Source organism: Gallinula chloropus (genome assembly GCF_964237585.1).
Source record: "Gallinula chloropus genome assembly, chromosome: 1".
Lineage (NCBI taxonomy): Eukaryota > Metazoa > Chordata > Aves > Gruiformes > Rallidae > Gallinula > Gallinula chloropus.
The window spans coordinates 101,420,037-101,427,517 of NC_140085.1; positions in this window are offsets into that span (position 1 = coordinate 101,420,037).

Here is a 7,481-nt window from a genome sequence, read left to right on the forward strand (position 1 = left end):
ATTTCTCCAAAGAAACTCCCTAGTGGGCTCTACAGAAATTGTGACGATACCTCTGAAATAAACTGTAATATTCTGTTCAAGTGCCCTGGTTTAGGCTAGTGTTGTGAACTGCTTCCAGTCCAGCTTACTGCGGCAAGCCTAATAAAAAAACAACCAAAACCCTCACCAAAACTGTTGGTGCTTGTAGGAACTGTGGTATTGATACCCTTGAAGAGTTATTTACCCATACTGAACTATATAGTAGCTAAGCAGGCGCTTTTAGCCCACATGCTTTGTTTGCCTCAGATACTCCTTGCCAGAGGAGACAATTCTCTGTCTCGCTCTGAAATATGAAAGCTGGGTTTACAAGAAAGCATTTAACTTTTTTTTCCTAAGAAAAGCTAACATTATTGAAATGAAACACCAAATATTGTTGTGTTGGACCCACCTCTTCCAAAAAATATGTGCAATACGTTGTATGTTGTACGTACTTTTAAGACAGAAGCATAGTATCTCTACCCAATCCTAAGGGTAATGTGTGTGTGTTATAGGGGTAAGGACTGTTCAACAAGTGAGCAAGTTCCATGGGGGGGGAGGGAATAGAGCTTAATCCTCAATTCTCTTATCACTGACTTTGGGATTACTATCTCTATTCAATAGTTTGCTTTGGCTTTGGTGCAAGATGAAGCCATTCTACTGTATTTTTCTCATCCTCTGGCCCCTGGGAAGTGAAGAACCATGACCATGAGCAATATACTTCTTCTTCAGGTTGCTTTTTCCAGGATACCAGTTTTTCTTGCTTAAAGGCCTCCTTAAGGCAATCACATCCTGCAAGACAGAGATGCCCATGGAGTGGGAAATACTTGTGCCTACAAGAGCCTAAATGAACCGCATGACTTATGCCCATGCCTGAATGGCAAATCTTCTGGCCTGTGATCTTGAGCTGATTAAGCCCACAGTCTTTAAAAGAAATAGTGGGGACAGCTCACGTGGTCATTGTGGAAATTAGTTTATTTGTATATAAATATTTTATACATTTTACTATACAACATAATTCACGAAGAATTAACTACTTGCTTTTCCACTCATACAGAGTATTCCAGCTTTATAATTGGAAAAGAGTGATGCCACAGACAACTGAGGAGAGCCTGTTAAGTTTTATTGATAGCTGCATTTTATTTACTAAGAGGATGGTAATACTCTAGTATTTTTCTAGCCATTCCCTTCACCATATGCACATATTCTTTTGATGAGCAAAGAAAAGCTAATGAAAAAACTATCAAAATGAGATTGCAAGAGCAATATGAAAAGAAACTGTGAAATGCTGACAGTCTTCATTATTATAATAATGTAGTATAGGAACAAATTATGTGATTACTCTAATATACATCCTTGCAAAAGAAGTGAAAAAAAAAAAACCAAGCACAAACCCCAAGCAATTGTTAAAGGCATTTATGAAGCTGCAGCAGCAAAACAACTTTTCACCTGCACTTAACATAAATATATTTTTAGAGTCAGGAAATGGTGTGTGGTATTAAAAATGTGGCACTGTTTCTTGTAGTAAATGCTTTCTGTCATTTAAGCCAAAGAAAGGATTTGCGTTGCCCCATTTATGCAAACGAGTGTTCATCAAATGCTCCTACAGTCACCCATCACACCTAATAAAACATAAAGAGTGTTACTACCTGAACTCATATAGAAGCCAGTTATTCTGAGAGGAGGGAAAGGAGGAGGAAGTAAAATGAGTGCAGCTCAACTGGATGCAGTACTGCAGTTACTTTCATAGAATCATAGAATGTTTTGGGCTGGAAGGGACCTTAAAGATCATCTAGTTCCAACCCCCCTGCCATGGCCAAGGACACCTCTCACTAGACCAGGCTGCACAAGGCCCCAGCCAACCTGACCCTGAATGCCTCCAGGGATGGGGCATCCACCACTTCCCTGGGCAACCTGCTCCAGTATCTCACCACCCTTGTAGCGAAGAATTTTTTCCCTAATATCTAATCTAAATCTACGCCCTTCCAATTTAAAACCACCACCACTCCCCCCATCCTATCACTACGTACCCTTCTAAAAAGTCCCTGCTGCGTCCTTGTAGGCCCCTTCAGGGGCTGGAAGACCATTATTATTAGGTCTCCCCAGAGCCATCTCTTCTCTAGGCTGAACAACTCTGACTCTCAGCCTGTCTTCATGGGAGAGGTGCTCCAGCCCTCTAATCATCTTTGCAGCCCTCCTTTGGACCTGTTCCAACAGTTCCATGTCCTTCTTATGTTGGGCACCACAGAACTGGAAACAATACTCCAGGTAGGTTCTCACAAGAGCAGAGTAGATGGGCAGAATCATCTCCTTTGACATGCTGGCCATGCTCCTTTTGATGCAGCACAGGATACGGTTGGTCTTCTGGGCTGCAAGCGCACATTGTTGTCTCATGTCAAGCTTCTCATCCATCAGCACCCCCAAGGCCTCCTCTGCAGGGCTGCTCTCTATCACATCATCTCCCAGGCTGTATTGATGAAGAGGATTGCCCCAACCCAGGTGCAGGACCTAACTTTCATGAGGAGTTATCTGAAGCAGCCTACCTAGGGAAGGTGGATTTGCTATGTCTGGTTGCAGAACTGTAGGATGGTGATAGAGGTCTGAGGGTGCAGCAGCAGTCAGAATCATTCCTGTTCTCCTGCAGACTGCAATATCTGAATGCAAGACTGGGGGGAGAATATTAGCTATGCTAGCGGAGATGGTTGTAGAGAATCTAGGTGTAATTGGGGTGTGGGGAAGTCAGACTTTAAGAATTGGGGTGCTTTTGAAACTAAGAATTAATCCAAAATAAAACTCATCAGTATTTTATTGTGTTAGTCCCAGCTTGGACTAGTGTCCCTTTCCTATCACCCTTACAGGCACACGTCTGCCCTGACATGAGGGGAAGTGAGGGTAAACAAGGAGATGGGATTTCTTATTTGCTTTAATAGGAATTATAGCTAAATTGTCATCAGAAGCCTTAGCCCTACCTTAGGGCTTGTTGGACTGGATCAAAACCTTTGCAGTTAGCTGATGCAAACGCGCTCTGCTACAAACTCCCTTTGCTGGTTCAGATTTGTTCTAAATGTGCTGCTGGACTAACGTTTTGCTGTGGGCTTTGTGCCAGGCCAGGCATTGTCAGCTTGCCCCCAGCTGCATAAAACTGGCAGGCGCTCTGCATCGTATTCTGGCTAATTCATGGAGAAAGCGTTTGTACACATGCCGCTCGGCAGTTGCAGGTGGCGGATCAGGAACTGGAATATCCCACGAGTGGCTGCGCTGGTGACCACAGGACTAATTTCAGAGTAAAGTGTCAGTCTGTGTCCCCCTTCTGGAGAACAAGAAAACCATATTCTCATAGGCTTTTCATCTGCCAGCAACTGCAGGGCTTCATCCTCGCCCACTCCATATTCGCTGCTTTGGCTGCACCCCCAGAGTTTGGGGCGGGGGAGGGGGGTGGGAAGGGGTGGAGCAGACACTCAACCCGTGGCCAGTTAGGGACTGAAGAAACCTTCAGGGTAACTGGGAACAGCATTGGAACTACCCTGCATAGGGCTGGCTGCTGCTACTGGGCCAGCTGCAAGTTTGAAGGAGCACCCAAATGTGGGTTTTTTTGTCCTGTGAGGAGGAGGATAGAAGAGAAAGGCATCATCCAGCATCGGAAGGTTTCCATCAGTTTTCTGCTTCTTCTTTGCTGTTACTCCCCAGCTGCTTTGCGCTTCCCTTGCACAGATGCAACAGGGCCCCAAAATTCAACTGCTGAGATGGAAACATGTTTAATAACATATTATGAAAAAGACATGGTGAAACAATCCGATATAGATGGAGGATTTTAGTGCCAGATTGTGCCCTGGGATTTCAATGCATATCTTTCATTAAAGCTATTAAAAATGTTCGTGTTTCAAGGAAGAATTTGGACTTTTGACACAATTCCCTCTTTTTCTCTGGGAGCCAAACATTTTCTGTGGTAACAGAAAATATTATAACAAGAATAAATGTAACGCATTTAGGCATTAAAATGAATAACAGTCCTTGATCTATTTGCTGAAGATTACAGGCATGAGATGTGAAAGCTGTTAGTGGATTGAAGAAAGATATTTGCTGCGATCGGCACTGCAGCTTTGCTTATTCTACAAAACACAAAGGAGTTGACTGGAGAGGTATCCAGATCCTCACATCCTACAGAGAGGTTGCTGTGCATCTTGTGATCAGAACTTTGGCCGGTGGTCTGCTTTATTTCATTGCCTTTGGAATTAAGCAATCCTAAAATCTAAGTGTAAAGTCCTTGCCACCCATGAGCTTCTGCCTCCCATTCCAGAGGGGTCAAAACCTCAGTGGCGAGAGCATAACTGCTATATTTATAAGGGAAGTGTTAAGCCTCTCCTGTGCTCCAAAGATGCTGTATGAATGGAAATGGCATTGTGTGAACGGAAGGCTTCTTTTCCCCAAACACCCAACCTTTCTATTTCCGTATTGTTTCAAATTGGAGCAATGTAAGTATGTATAGAGGGAAAGTTTGTCCTCGGAAAAGGAAACAACTCTCATCCTTCTCTCTCCCCTCAAATGTTTTGGGGCAGTCTGAGTACGTTTCCATACCTTCAGGATTGACAGGGACTGCCTGCCTGGCTGCATCTTGTGCATCTTTCATGGGGAATGGAGAGCTCAACCCAGGAGTTTTGGAGATCTCTGTTGCCTCCTGTGCTTCAGGGTCTGGCACTGTATCAGCTGGAAGTGTAGGTCGTGGTGGTGGCACTGCAGCTTTACAGGAACGTGCCCAGCAGCATTTGAGTCCTTGGTCATGTTAAACTCACAAGCTGAGCTGCCCAGCATCATGTAAGTTGGTGTGAAACCTTTGGAAAGGTTTGTGGCAAATTCCACCAAAACACAAACTTGCCTTAGAGGGTGATCTGTCCAAATTGAGGCATGTCCACAAAAAAAGGTCTTTCATCAAAGTCGATGTTTTATATTCTTTTTTTTTGGCCATCTTGTCAGAGAATTCCCAGCCAGTTGTGAACAAGCGTGACTTTACCCTTCCTATTCCTTTACATATAAGGCATCACTTCCTTGGGGTGTAGTGTGTATCTTCAGATTTGGTCCCCTCTTTTTGGAAAAACTAACGTATTGCATTTTTGGCTGTTGAGTGGAGCATAACAGCAAAGCCAAGGGGCTTTGCCTGTAACTACTAGCCACAGTGAGCTAGGGTGTGGTTTCCCATGATTTAAATACTTAATAGGATGCCAGCAGAGGGTGAAACAAGGAGGGGTGGGGAAATAAAGGGGAGGACTTGAATTTTTTTATTTTTTTGTGTGTGTGTTAATCTCAGTGGATCTGCTAACTGCACAGGGTTGTCTCCTCGAAGAAATATTTGGAAATAATTGCATAGTGGTGAGAAGGGAGGAGGACCTTTACTTCTTGTTATTGTTCAAAAGGTTTGAAAGGCTTACAACTGCTTTCCAGCATTTATGCAGACCTCCTCTCCTTCCGGATCTGTGGAAGTGGCAAGCATCCACAGCTCCAACAGGAAAAGCTCATCTCGAAACAGACAAATGAGAGCTTGTGCAGAGATTGCTCCCACCACGTCGTTGCACTCTTCTTCTCTCCTCTGGAACTACAGCATACTAGGCAAGTCATGTTCCCTTGATGTTAAAACCCACACAGCTGCTGTAGCAAGTCTGTGGTGCTTGCCTAGTGTTCCATGAGGATTTCCTGGTCTTTATCTCCTATGGTTGCCCTCAGCATTGCCGAAGTTCAGCTGGTTCAGGAATCAGTGTAGCCTGGTGGATTTAAGGAGCTAGAATACACGGCAAAAATGAATGAACTTTGCTTAAAATGCAGCCAGATGGTTCTTTGCCTCATTAAAAAAACAGACTATGACAGAAACCCCTGGTGGTTCCCCTTTGTACAGAAGATCTTGCACTAGGTGTACCTTGGCCTGTTCCCCTCTTCTCCCTTTTCCAGTATGATGTGTCTGCATTCGCAGCTGTGCTTTCCATTTTGGAGTGGTGAGAGGGGACAATGACAAATTGCAATGCCTCTTAAGAAATCTCCAAATCGTATCAGATCTCTCATGGCACGAAGGAGCAGCCAGGATGAAATCCTCTTGCTGCTATGCTGCCGAACTGCTGCAGAAAATTTACAGTGTGTCGCTGTCCTTCGGCACCCAGAGCTTGAAGCTGCTGCTTTCAAACTGTATGGAGGTGGAGGAAAGTGGAGATCATCTCTGATCCCCCCCTGCTTTTTTTTTAGATTTCTGTTCCTTGTGAAATGCCCAAATTCACAGCTTCCCATGCTCTGAAGAGAGGGTGACTGCCTACATACTCTGGGGTCTTGTTACGCTGCTAAAAATGGGAATTTGCTGCTGCTTCTTGTGGGGTGGAATGAAGAGAGTGGGCAAAGATGGCTGTTTTATCCAAACTATTTCATGATTCGTGAATGCTGGAAGTAGAAGGCAATATAAGAAGTATCTGAAAATGCAGCCACTTACCCCTCTTTTATGTAAATTCCAGCTTACGCGCCAGACTCACTGTTGACACAAGCAGATGCAAATCTAATGAAGTCACCACAGTTACTTCTACTTATGCCAGAGGTGAATTTGTCCCTATTTTTGGAGCGTGCTAGTTTTGTGCCACAGCATTGGCACACTGTATCATGTCAGAATCCTCTTCAGCAGTGGCCCATGTGCCACTAGCTGACTGATGCAATACATCGTGTCAAACATCTGCCTGATAATGGTCCCGTTCTGCTTTTTGACATGATGCATTATGCCACTGTATCTTGTCTGAAAGCATCTGATAGGAATTGTGGCAGGATCTGGTAATAAGGGATGTGTGCTAATTGAATATCGGACCGTTTTGGCATCCTGTGGAAAGCAGGGTTATCTACATTGGCACACCTGTTAACCTCTTGCAAGTGCCTCATACTTGGGTGTGAAATGATCTTTATGTCGCCCCACCTCAGTGCATCACATTAGCATAGTAGATGACAAATTAGTTTCTGTTTTGGTCTAGCTCTGCTTTAAGGATTGATAGCAGACTTTCTCCTAGAAGCGATCAATTGGTATTGAAAGAATTGTTTCTGCTCGTGATTTTACAGACTTGATTTGCCACTGTTTATTAAGCATGGGGAGCAGTTGCTTTGGGTTTGATCTTCTCTTTTTTTCCCCTCTCTTTTTTTTTCTTTTTTGGGTAAACTAGGACCGGGCCTTATTGCCGTTGCATCTGAAAGCATTTTATCTCAGACAGAATGGTGCTGAACAACATCATCCCTAAAACAGGAAACATGTTTCACAATCCTCTGCGGCAAGCAGCGCAGCTTCCCTGAGAGGATCTGCCAGGGTGGATAGCAGCCAGTTGTCCAAATGTGAGGAGGCCGGGTGCCAGGAGACGGAGCGGCCGGAGGAATGCCTGGAGGCAGCCCGACCCTATGCTCTCGCCTAAAAATCTCCAGGTCAGGATCAGGCGCGTGTCCAGGAAGGGTGAACTGTGGAA